The 13,971-nt window shown below is 41.0% G+C and overlaps 1 protein-coding gene across 3 annotated transcripts in view; it reads left to right on the top strand.

Moving 5' to 3' along the window:
• STARD13 (StAR related lipid transfer domain containing 13) overlaps nt 1-13,971 on the top strand; it is a 321,431-nt gene that overhangs the window by 49,783 nt on the left and 257,677 nt on the right. The window lies entirely within an intron of this gene.

Here is a 13,971-nt window from a genome sequence, read left to right on the forward strand (position 1 = left end):
ACTTAAGATGAAGTGTAAAATGCACAGGTTTTTGTCTTTATATTTTATGTAAGATTTAATTCCAGAAATTGCAAGGTACAAAATGTTCTAAAACTCATATACACATCTCTCATCTTGTGTCCTGGTCTTTCCCCCATAATTGTGATAGAGTATTTATTTTTTTAGTACTTTATGGCATCCTAAAAAAGTGGCACAAACAAGGAAAATGGCCTTGAGTAGCTGGAATTATCATCATTTGAATGAATAGGGTTTCATTAATTTCTGGCTTAGAAGAAATGGTTCATTAATCTTCAAAGTAGACTGAAAATCCACTTAGAAGAAAGAATGATACTAAACACACAACAAAACTGGGGGGTTGCACTGGCCTATCAATGCTTTAGAAACAATTGCTTTAGATGGTCGGAGTAGTTTGGATGTGTAAAACACCTTAAACCTTCCCTAAGTCAAACTTGCATACAGAAAGCATAAGGCCAGCAACTAAGTGGTCTTCCACAAGATCACTGAAAGCATTTGCACCTCTATTTTTTAATTATTCTTTTCTTCTTGATTCCAACTGAATCTAGGGTGGCCAAAACCCCCACAACATCCTCATGTCTTTCTAGTACTGAGGTACAACTCAGTAGCGCTTTTATACTTTTAAAAAATGCTTTTTAAAAATGATCCCTGTAAAATTAGCGCTCTGTGATGCATCACTGTTTCTACAGCCTTCAGCCAGCCTCCTGAGCCCCGAGGGGCTTGCTGGCCAATATTTGTGTTTATATATGCTCATCACGATCTGCCTTCTGTATGGCTGTTTGTGCTTTCTGTGGTTATTTGTGTTGTGTCATGTTCAGAGTTATAAGCTGTGAGTTCCTTGAGCGGGGACTCATTCCTGTGAATTTATTGCACTTTGCACAGTAAAGAACTGATTCTTTATATGGTGCCCTGGCTCTACCACAATATAAATAACATTTTTTTATATTGGCACGACTCTTTTGAGTCAAAGGAGGAGTCACAGAAAGAGGCAGGGAAGAAGCAGAGATTTCATCACTTTAAAATCATGGGGTTTGAAGCATGTCTTTCGGCAAGAATTTATCCAGAGAAAGCAAGAGTTACATCTTGAGAATTCTAGTGATATTTTTTAATCCTCATTAACCTACTCTTAAACACATTCTGGATCTTTTAAAATATTGACATAGCAGCAAAAAAAAAAATCCTGCCTTTGGCCACATTTTCTAAACCACAGATCAAACTGCAGATATGGTGCTTTTCATAAGTTGACAGAGGGAGCTGTAAGAGCCATTTAGATGATTCATATTATTCCTCTGGGCAGAGTCCCAGCTCAAGAGTTCTCTGAGTCAGCTTTGGTGTTCCCTTATCAGGAGACTGAGCATTGTTAGAAAAACCATTTTGGGGCTAAAGCAACTCTTCTGTTGTAATAGCCCTCTGGCATTGACAAATTTTTAGCTCCCTTTAATAAGGAAGCATGCATGCCAGCTAATTCCAAAATGCTGCTTCTGAGTCATCTTTGCATTGTATCTTCCTCATTTCTGAATTTCTGCTTTAAGTGCTTTAACCACTGAATAACTCAGCTTCTACTTGTCCTTTCTTTTGACTCTCAGATGTACCAATGATCCTATATGCTGCTTCCATTCTGGTTTGCCTCTAGTAACAGACCTGCTGGCTTGCCTTGCATGGAAACTCAGGCCTGGTTAGCAAAAAGATTTGAGGCCAGCGACAATCAATGCTTTGTCCCACTCATAGTCCTTTATAAGTATGGGAGCTTGGGGTGTTGCACACCCTCCTGCCCCCATCACATGGCAAGACCTGCATGATGACCTGTGCTTAGCATCCTAGGCTGTAAAGCAGGACCTTCTTTCCTGAAAACAGATTTTCTAACTTACGGCATTTATGGTAGATGGATCCATTAGCCCAGAAGACATGATGCTCTACTGGCAAATTGATTGCCCAGGAGCTGGAACATTTGCTTTGTAGACCTTCAATCTGAAACACTGCTTGTACTTTTCAGCAAAGTCCATCAGCCCCAGGCTGAAAAGTAGTCTGGCATAGCACAGTTCTGCCATCACCAAACACAGCTGGGAGGGAGGTGAGATTTACAAGGCAAAAGCTAGATGGTACTGGGGTCTGGCCTGTTGGGAGAGGAACCATCTCAGAAGAGAGAGTCCCAGGCCCTGCTCCTTGCTCCCACTTCTTTATTTTTTGCAGCTTGTGACAGCGAGACTTAAAGCCTTTCTAAGCTGGGCTGAGTTAGGGCTGCATATGTAACTACGGAGTATGAGCTTACCCATTCTCTGACCAGTGAAAGTAAGGTGTCAGACCACTCAAGTAACATAGAGCTCAAAAATATCAACCTTCACCCTAAATCTAAAGCATTTCCAGCTCTCTGGGAAAGCAAGCCTTCATTTCAGTCCATGTGAGCCATCCCCAAATTCCTCTCTCAAACTACTAGGCAATTCTGTTCCTCAGGTCCTTTCCTTTAATCTTTACCCTCACTTTACAATTTAAGATAGACACACAAAGGCCTAATAACAGATGCAGTGCTGCTCATGTACAGGAAGCTTACAAATGTGTGTTTCCAGCAAGAGCCAGACAACTTCCTTGCCAGAAGGCAGAGCTGCCTGGGCTGTCTCCTCCCTGCCCTGAGAGGTGCCTCTAGAGCTGACGGGAGGTCACAGACCCTGCAGCGGGGCAGTTCTCTCATGCCTGCCTGACCAAGGTATCATTTGCTGCAGAGCATCCAGAAACAGAAGGGGAGTATCAGGAGTGCCGACATGTTTGGCATAGGTAGGACAAATGGGCATGCAGCAAATTTGAAGGGTGATATAAGTGAGAATGGGGTGCTAAGGACTGGCAGGGAAGTCTCTGGCAGAGGACAAGCATTGGGCATATGGAGCTGATAAACTAGATTTTGCTGCAGGTGGCTTTGGGAAGAGCTTGGAATTAGTTCTTTTTGTGCTTCAACTTCTATTTCTCTCTTTTATTCTGACTCCATGCTTTTTCATATTCCTGTAGCAGACAGAAATCTTGTTACATCTTTTATTGCTGCAACCCTTTCTGCCCCAATAGTTCCACCTTTCTGGCCTTCAACCTTCCCTTGAGCAGAAACCACTATTACTAACTGTTGGGAAGAGGTAGCTTAATAATGGTGATCATACAGAAAAAACACTTTGCAGAGTCTGGAAACGACTGATAGAAGAGGTATACAAATCCTATGGCTCAGTGTCTTCTGCTAGCTTATGACACATCAGTTTGTGATAAGTTGGCAGATGTGTTATTGACTAATGGCTGCATTTATTCTCTTCCTCTCCAAACAGTCCCTTTAAAAGCCTTTTTTATTCTCAAGATACGACATTACTTTGACAGCAGAAAGACAGTCGTAATTCCCACTTTGGCTAACTTTGCTGGATATGAAGTCGTGATATCTTCAGCCCAGTAGTGTTTATAAATCTCAGTCCATTTCAGTATTCAGTACATGCCTACCTGTAATGTTTACAGTGCTCTAGCTTGTAGGAAAACACAAAAACAAAAGTATTGCAAGAGATGGAAAGCTAATGCTTAGCAAATATCAGAAGAAATGACAGCATAAATTAGGCTCTAAAGCCAGATGTTAATTTTAATGTAGCAGGCTATTTGAATTTAGTCTGCAAGATCAGTATTTTTAGATCACTGAATTTCTAGAGGCAATGTTTTCAGTTTGAAAGCTTTTTAGCCTGGGTGAGAAGGTGAAGAATATGAAGGGAGATGCATAGGAGCTAAAGGTGAGGCTGTTAAAACAGCACATTGGAAAACCTCCAGTTGTTTTAACTCCAAAGAACACTGAGTTTTACAGTACACCTAGCATAGAATGTCTCATCTTTCACTGGTAATTTGGCTTCTGAAGGTGTTTGCTTCTCTCTCTGCATCAATAGCGATCAGTTTATCTCTGCTGTCCCAGCCAGTCTCCCAGGACAGAGACACTTCTCTTCTGTCAGGTGTTCCAGCAAGGGATTTCTAAGCTCCTTTGCGTGTCTGTGGTGTTAATTCGAGATAACATGGTGCTTGATACAGAGCATTTAGACTGGGCAGTACGTAACTAGTTGCCACTGCCATTTATGAGCAGAGTACACACATTTGATGGAGCCTTGCTAGTAGTCTTTTTAATACTAGCTACCCCTTAAAATACAACTTCACCCTATGGTGAGCATTTCTACAGTAGAATTGAAACTGCCTCTGAATGTTGCTTCCTTCCATAAGTAGTACCTGCCTGAGCTGACTATGTAAAAACATTCCCAAAGCGAATCCTGGAATCTGGGAGGCCAGCATTTTATCTTGCTTGCATAGGCTGAAGTTCATAACAGAAAGAGTTATTTTGGGCACCCAGGATACTGACAGTCTTCAACCTGGAGGTTGGTTGGTGCAAATGCATGGTGGACATTGCTGTTCTCCCATATATCTATGGAGAGTGACAAGGGAGTTTTGTAGCAGTAAACCCATAGCAAGTAAACTCACTGGCACTCCACATCTTGCTCTGACAAAAGGAAACTCAGCAATATCTCAGATAGAAGCTTGTATAAACCACCTACTTTCCTGTACCTTCACTGGTATGGTGTTTGTTTAGGACACTTTCAAATATCTTTGGAATTGTTTTTGCAAGTTAACGTTTCTTTACTTAACTGAAGGTTAGCTATGGCAAGAATTCACTAAAAATGTGATGCTGCCAGGTAAGTACTGTATTAAAATTAAAGGGAAACTTAGACTTATGCACAATTACACAAGTACATGTAAATAACGTAGAAACATGTTAAAACAACACTAATAACTTAACCACAGCATGCAGTCATAAATTAGCATGTCTTGTTTTACCATTGCCCTTCTTATACAGCTCCTTGGTCACCTGTCTCATGTGCAGGGTGAGGCAGGAAAACACAGGCTACAAAACTGTAGGATCATGTAATTAAAAACTATATTGTGATATACATTTTCAATGGGAACAAAGTGAAGGTGTGTAGGCAGCTCTCAGTCTCATACTTGTCAGTTTTTCACTGCAATGAGAACTCCTACAGATCTGAAATCGTGACAGCCCTTTTAATTATTTAAAGGGATGAGGATTGTGGTGCACTATGAAAAACACAGGTAGAGTGCATCCCAAACTCTGATAAGCAGAATCCTTGCAGGAGTATTTAATTATGTGCCAGTATTCCATTAGTGTATGATATTTTAGGGTTTTCGAACATACAAATAATAGGTTAATTATGCAATAAAAAAGGCTAATCAGTATGCTAAGTTGTGAATGTAAGCAATTTAAGGGAGCTGTTACAATTTTCTGTGTATTTGTATACAATCTGACCCTGACCAGGGTAGTTAATTTTAATCTGCTGGAGCAACGGAAATTTTTAATAAACACAAATTCTTATTTGCCCATTTATTTCTTATCAAGCAGCCTATTTCCTGAGCTCAGAGCACAGTTGTTGAAGCCCTGAAGATACAATTTTGGGGGAAGCAGCACAGCTACTTTCCCACTTATCACACATCCTTTGCTTTGTTTGCTACACCGGCCTCTATGTTGTCTGGGAAAGCCTGAGAGTAACTCTGCTTTTCAGTGCTTTTTTGCATCACCTTGCAAACCAGGGCAACCGAGCCCTATGGCTAATAACGCACAGTGCCTTTGTGGCAGGCATTGCCACATGCGCATACAACTTGTGGTGATGAAAGACGAACAAGACCGATTCCATGTTCTCCCACCACCAGAAGCACAAAAGTAAATTCATTTGCTGCAATTTAAAAAAAGGGAGAGGCGGCAGCAAGAAGCCTGTCAGCAGTAAGTGCCCTAGTGCTGGAGGTGCTGACATTGCTCCTTTCTTGTCACGACCACTCTTCCTGGCATGGGGGTTTGCAGTTGATGCCTGGCAGAGGTGTACAGGGAAGTCCGTATGTCATACAGCTGCTTCGCCCTGTCATCACTTTGGCTCGGGGAGCCAAGGCTGCATTAGTCACAGACTCTTACAGTTTTTAAGTTTCTCTCAAGAACAGCGGGGACTAAACCATGCTTTTAAAACCAGCCAGCGAGAGCTGGATATTTTGAAATCAGCATGTTTATCATTACACAAATGACCCCTTTGGAGAGGCACGCTTTACAAGTGGCTGATACTTTTCACAAGGAGAGGCCCATGGCTTTTGAAGATCAAGTCCTCTTAAGAAATTTTGTGATGAAACTATCAAAAACTTTGGCCTTAAGGCCATACGGAGTTTTAGGGTAGGAAGGCACTGAGAGCATTTGTTCAACCATTTGTTTAACCAGAAAGCTAGTGAAACTGTCAAATATACATGTTGACTTCTTTTGCTGCTTTTTAACTAGAAATTACCAATGTGGTTATTGTTCCTCATTGTTAAAAAAGATTCTGTATCTAGCGTGAGATAGACACCAACACTTTAGCCTGGTATGAATTACAGTGACTGAACTTCATACCCATGAACAATTGATTTGCTGACAGTTCTTTAACTCACACAGTCATAGTACAGGCATCCTCAACCATAACAGAATCTCTAAAAGTACATGCAATATGCACAGATAAGCACCTTGGCATGTTTAATGAATGAAGATTGCAACTGAATTCCTGGCACTTCTAAAATTCAGTGAGGGCAACTAGTTTTCTGGGGGGGTTGTCTCAAGGGAAAAACATGACTAATTTTGCTCTTCTCTTGTATCTGAATCAATGACTTATCTGCAGCTTTCTGAAAGAAAGAAAACCTCTCCGATGTTAACACAACACACTTTGCCCTTGTAAAAGAGAAGATGAAAGACACCATCTATCTCAGAGGTTAATATATTTGAATAGAGTTGCAAAGGCCCTTCTGCAGAACCTGGAAATAACCATTCTGCTTCTTTAAAGAGCTCTGTTACAGAGTTTGCATCAATAGTGTGTTTCCATGGGAGTCAGATACATTGAATTTCATGTTCTGTGTCAGCTTCATCCTGTCAGGCAAAGGACATCCCCTTTGAGTAAGGTTTCTAATTATGTTTTTATTTATTAAAGATTGGAAAGAAATGGCTTATACAGGAAAGGACAACTAGAAAAAGTTAAATAGATTTCCTGCACTTTGCTTCATATACCTTTGAATCTGGGTATAGAGTGAGAGTTTCAGGTATTTTTTTTTCTACTCCAAATTCTTCCCGGAAAAAATACCCAGCTCATTCTTTATTTGAGGACTACCCTTCAGGTGTAGCAGACCCTTTACAATTTCTAGTACCCTTCACTAATGGATTGCATAGTTTTTCATGACAGGGTGGTTACTTGCTCCTTCATGCTATTAAGTCATGTGAAAATGCTCAAAGCAGTTTTATTATACATAGAGGAAAGATGTCATGGGTGGAGAAAATCTGAGACAGGCTCACAGGAGAAATTTATGCTATAAGAAACCAAATTTACAGAGGGTCCTGAGAGAAGCTTAAAAAATGGCTTCTGAACTTTGCATTCAGTTATTTCAGGTGCTATCTAAAGATGTCTGAGTTAACTCTTTGGATACTCTCCAAAAAAAGAGCATCAGAGCCGTATGCCTCGGTTCCACTGCTTTATTATTTGTGAGACCTAGGCTAGTTGGCTTACAGCTAGTTTAGATATTTTTTAGACTACATTTATTACACCATTTGGAGTGTTTAGTTAGCTCTGCAAAAAGGAGAGCTGTTGTTTGGTAAAAAGTCTAGAATGACCCCTTCTATGGGGAAAAGATATCTGATACCATAAGGCTCTTTAATTTAGCAAGCACAAGATATCTCACTAAGTAAAACTCTGGAATTTAAGAACTGAAATTGGAAAAGAGATGAATGTAGCTAATTATTAGAAGATCTCAAAAGGGAAGAGAAGAAATAACCAAAAAGCAGAAAGGCAAACAGGGAATTTGTTCAAAATAAGCACCTTGGCTTAAGAAACACTTCCTTCTGTACATAAATAAAACTTTGAACACCTCTAAAGCAGCTGTCATTAGGAATTGCTGGGCTTTTGACTTTTCCTGGTGCATCTGATGAAAGAAACCCGTAAATCTACCAACCAAAAAAAGAAAAATTCAAAAGAACTGTGAGTTTCTGTCAAATTAACTGAATACTTAATAATATTTAAAAAATCACATGGGAAAGCAAGACATAGAAGGGTCACAAATACTGAAGTACTCATCTGAGCACTTTATATTTGAACAGCTCTTTCTTCTGAAAGCTCTGGAAAATAAATAGATTAGTCAAAAGGAGTAAATATCCCCCAACAATTTTTTTTTTTTTTTTTTTTTTGTATTAAACCAGAATGCATTGGGTCATCCATCAAAAACATAGAATCATAGAACAGTTAGGGTTGGAAAGGACCTCAAGATCATCAAGTTCCAACCCCCCTGGCATGGGCAGAGACACCTCACACTAGACCATGTCGCCCAAGGCTCTGTCCAACCTGGCCTTGAACCCTGCCAGGGGTGGAGCATTTACAACTTCTTTGGGCAACCGATTCCAGTGCCTCACCACCCTAACAGGAAAGAATTTCCTCCTTATATCCAATTTAAACTTCCCCTGTTTAAGTTTTAACCCCTTACCTCTTGTCCTGTCACTACAGTCCCTGACAAAGAGTCCCTCCCCAGCATCCCTATAGGCCCCCTTCAGATACTGGAAGGCTGCTATGAGGTCCCCACGCAGCCTTCTCTTCTCCAGGCTGAACAGCCCCAACTTCCTCAGCCTGTCTTCATACGGGAGGTGCTCCAGTCCCCTGATCATCCTCGTGGCCCTCTGTTGGTTTTGAGGGAAGAGTTCTTTGACCAAAAGACATTTCTTTATCAAAACTAACTGAGCACAGTTAACCCTGGACTTATTGCTCATACAGGTAGGGAATCACAGGAGGTTCCTCCAAAATAGCTGTTGCTCCCTCTGAAATAATTTATCCTCATTGTGGCTGACACAGACCTCCTTTGGTGCCATTTGTATCTCATGTACCCATAAGGTCTTGAGAGGTAGAGTCTGCTCTCTGGCACGGCCTTTGTAGTAATAGGCATTTATTGTGGGGGGTGTCATGGTTTAAGCCCAGCTGGTATCTCAGAACCATGCAGCCGTTTGCTTACTACCTAAATCCACTCCTGGAGGGATGGGGAGGAGAATCGAAGAGAATGCAACTCCCACGGGTTGAGATAAGAACAGTCCAGTAACTAAGGTATAACACAAACCACTGCTGCTACCACCAATGATAATAACGATAGGGGAAATAGCAAGGGAAGAGAATACAACTGCTCACCACCCACCGACCGATACCCAGCCTGACCAAGCAGTGATCTAGCCCTTCCGGGTAACTGTCCCCAGTTTATATAGTGGGCATGATGTGCTGTGGTATGGAATACCTCTTTGGCTGGTTTGGGTCAGGTGTCCTGTCTCTGCTTCCTCCCGGCTTCCCCTGCTCCCTGGCAGAGCATGAGACTCAGAAAGTCCTTGGTCAGAGTAAACATTACTGAGCAGTAACTAAAAAACATCAGTGTTATCAGTGCTGTTCTCAGGCTGAAAGTCAAAACCACAGCACTGCACCAGCTACCAAGAGGGAGAAAAATGACTGCTACTGCTAAACCCAGGACATGGGGTAACCATTTGTTTAGCATTCATTACGGGCACTGATCAGAGGGTAATAAAGACCTTGCTGGGGTCCAAAGCCCATCTCAGACTTGAGGGAAATAAAAAATAAAAAATAAAGCATGCAGAGTAGTATTTTAAATGGATGTATACATTTACTGCTGATATTTTCATACAAATGTTTCAGTGATACTAGGTTCAGAAGGTGTAGCAGAGGCTTTTATTTGCTTCAATTCTGGTCTAATAGGCATAAAGACATCAGAGGATTCTGAAATACTGAACTCAAGAGGTGTCTGACAAACCTTTGTACTCATAATAACAAAAGCTAGTGTGAGCTTATACAATTTTAAACTAATTGCCCAGCCAACATGCTCATTATCATATTGATGCAGTTCATAAATCAAAGCCCTGCCTATTCAAGCTGTTTACTAGTCTTGCATTAAGCAGCATATTTCAACTGAGAAAAGTTGTGTGTTGCCAAAACACTGCAGAAACTTTAAAAGACTGATTGGACTACAGACCTGGGGAGCTGAATTGCCACGAAGTGATTTAATGCATGTGGCACTAAAGTGCTTGTTCTTGGTTGTGTTCTGACTTAGCCTTGAAACTTCCCATAATAATGTACTGCAGCACAGATACAGATCCTTACACAGCAGACAGCTGCTGGCAATTTTGATCAATTTGGCTTCCTACAGGAGCTTCCTCACTTAGCTAGGAGACTCATAAGTCCTTTTTTTAAGCAATACTGTACTTGTGCCAGCTGAATTCATGTGCATGCATTATGAATGTAGGCTTTTTATATAGGCAAAGAGAGGTTGAGGCTTTTACCTAAGAATTCTAAATTGGTCACAACAATTAGGTGCCTGAAGCTAAATTCTTTGAAAAGCCTGCCAGGTAAACTGGGGGTACAGTTCATTTGCCTAAGCAAGTGCCTGCCTGCAGGTGCCTAACAGTGCTCTGAGATACCCTGCTGTCCTATGGCATCCATGCGGTAGGTATGTCAAAGGAGCTGGAGGAGATTCGCACCTCTCTGGGTTGGCAGCTGAAGGCCAAGTGGGATGGTCTAGGATCACTCAAAAGGCACTAGAAGCCTATGCTTAAGCAATCGGGCTTTCACCCTTGCCTGCGGTGGGCATGGGCACAGGTTGCATGGACAGAGAGAGCTGAAACAAGAGTCAGGACACCCAAACAACTTTGAAGAGCACGATCATGACTAGAAATTTAACTTACTGGTGTGAGGGAACCTTGGAGCAAATGCAGGGCACTGAAGAGTTACTGAATGTTGTTGGAGCTGTTGGGGGAATTTAATAGGTTCTGGGAAAATCAAGGGCTTGTGGAGGTGGTGGTTTGGTTAATATCATTGTTTTATCCCTGCTTAAGAGAACCCAGCTCAGGGGAACAAGGGCAGACATTTCTGATAAAATACAACTCTTCTCTGTAAGTAGAATAAGCAATAAGAGTTCATCCCGTCAAAACAGGTGCTCGTCTTTGGTCTTAATGTGTGTTGAAGCCCCTGTCTCATGTTCTTTACGCAAGTTCAATCATGAAAATTAGTAAATCAAACAATTTTTATGGATGGAACATGATACGTGATTAAGACCTGGCTTTAGAGATAAAAAAAAACATTGATTTCTCTTTACATCTCTTCTGTTGGGTGTGTGGTCACAGTAGATGCCAAGCATCTGATTTCTTTCATGCAGATGGTGGATAATAATGATTATAAGTGAAATTAATATGAACTGATACTTTCTCATGAAGACACCCAAGGCAGTGATATGTTTTCCTTCTTTAAAGTGGACAGTAACTGTAAAGAACTAATTTCTTCCATTTTAAGGAATTACAAACCATACAATAAACACAGACCATACCAGCTTGTGCCCCTGTGAAGTGCCAAAGTAACTGCTTTTGTCCAGTGTCTTTGGCTGCTGGTGGGGTTCACAGGCTCAGCAGAGATTTCTCAGAGGCATGCTTGCAATTTTAGAAGCCATTTGCAGGCTATTGTGAGGGAAAATTTTGTGCTGATATGCAACTTTCAATAGGCAAAAGCTAAACAGCAAAACCCAAACCAAGCTGCTTGCTATTAACCTACCTTGTAGAGTGAGAGAGGGTTGTCATGTGTCATTTCCTCTTTCATGAGCTTAAAACAAAAAAAAGTAAAGATGTCAATATGACCCTTAAGCCATCCATATTAATACAGATGTCCTCCAATAAGAAAATTGGTTCTTCCAGCCTCTTTTCTCTTGTGCAGAATGAAGATTAATTTCCAACCAGTCCACTGAGCATCCCATGAACATGTGTAATGCAATTCACTTTACAGGCTGAGGAAACAGTGGTAGTATTTAAACTGGAGGGAGAAGCAGCTCATACCTGTGTGTCTTTGCTGGCAGAAAGGTTGCTTCCTGAGGCTGGTTTGGACTGGATGCTTAGATGAATAGCTGGGATCTTACCAATACCAAGATCCTCAGCCTAAAGTGAGAGACAGACTTTTTTTTTTTTTTCCTGTGGTTTATCCACTGTTATATTAAAAATATTTATTAGGTGTTGGCCCATTTGGGGGCCTGTGTTTATGAACAGTGTCCATGTATGACTGGCTGCTCTTCCTGTTTCATGCTGATTGCACAGTTCATATAAACTCAAAGCCAAAGTATTCTAGGGCAATATATTAAAAAATTCTGGTTTTCATTTAATACTTCAGATTGTAGATGAATGCCTATGCACACACACACCCCTCTCACCCTTTCTTTCCTGTGAGTATTAGGATTTTCAGCAGCTTCAGGTTTAATTTCTCAAGTAGTTCAGTGTGTAATCTTAAATCACTCAAAATTGGCTTGTAAAAGCATGTAGTCAAACAACCTCTCGCCAGTATTTCGTCATGAGCTTGATGCTGCCTTTCACAGGTGCAAGACAAAATACATGAGGCAGAACAGGGAATATAAAAGCAATGGATCGAATGCAATACTAAAAGAAGCCGCATGGCAAAAGGAAGCCAGAACTTATTCTTTAAAGATACTTCATTCATGTTCTCATAGACACGCTGAAAGACATATGCCCTCATTCCCCATTCACACCTGAGTCCTTTTCGGTACCTTCTTTCGAGTGAATGTAATCAGGTATGCAAGAGTTACGAGACTTTCCAAGTGCGAAGAACCATGTCTAGTGCTTCACTTTACTGGTGCTCACACCAGTAAAGCTCCTGCTGTTTGATTTCACTCTGGATCGTAACCACGCTATTCACAGGCGCACGGAACAGCAGATGATTTGCAAATGATGAAAACAGCAGCATGATTTGCAAAGCCAAAGCCCACTTTATGTAAACTAAACTAGAACTAAACATGTGGAGCTTACTTAGAAACTAAACATTTCTAAGTTCTTAGAAATGGCAATAGTTGTATTACAGAGGGTATTTTTTCATTTTATTTGCAATCAAATAACTGTTCTCACATGGTGGTAAGGGGACAATGACAGTGTTGTTGAGAATACTGTTTAAGACCTAAACACAGTTGAGTCAGCACACTGGCAGGATGCTACCACCTCAGGTGGATTAAACTCAGCCTTGGGTTCTGCTAATGGCATGAAATGTGTCAATGATTCCTCCTGGAGCAGAGTCTTTCATTCCCATATATTGCCAAGTAGGTCAGTCCAGCTGTAAATAAATTGCCGACACAGCTTCAGTTAGATAAGATGGTGGCTGGAAAACAGCACATCTGTAACCAACAGTTGCGCCTAAGACAAACAGGAATGTAAGCACAGATAAGTTAGCAAAGAGTCTGTTCATCATTGTAGTTTACTGCATTTGAGAAAACATTTTACTTTCCTTGGCAATGTAAAATGAGCTTTTGCCATAGTGGAGGTGGGGACAGACATGGCAAAGTCAAAGGACAGGCTTAGGAGTACAGCTGTTGTGGGATAATTAAACATTGTGAAGTTGAGACAATCCTCGCAAAATTGTCATATAAAGTAATTCTCTTAAAATGGATGCCTCAGGATGTGGCCTCATTTGCTGAGCGACTCATTCATAAATATGCCAATTTTTTTTCTGACTAAAATGCTGTTTAACTTCAGTGAAGGCATCAGGTACATGAGGTATAAGAGAAATCGGCATCTAAGTGCCACCTCTCTCCCTTGCTGAAATGAGTCAGGAGGGACATAGATTTGGCAGCATCTCTCTCAGATGTCTGTGCCTGGATATCTCAAGGTGAAAAATGTAATATACTACTACTAGCACGCAGGATAGAAGGGTATTACAGCTTTTTCATTTTTGCTCTTTGCTCTAATCAAAAGCAATATAGAAAAAACACTTCCAAAATTAAACTATAACTCAGAGTCCTCTCACCCCACATTTCCAGTGACAATTCATCTTTTCCTTTCCAGGCTAGATTTGCAAATAACTGATTTATGATCACACT

Source organism: Lathamus discolor, chromosome 4 (genome assembly GCF_037157495.1).
Source record: "Lathamus discolor isolate bLatDis1 chromosome 4, bLatDis1.hap1, whole genome shotgun sequence".
Classification (NCBI taxonomy): domain Eukaryota; kingdom Metazoa; phylum Chordata; class Aves; order Psittaciformes; family Psittacidae; genus Lathamus; species Lathamus discolor.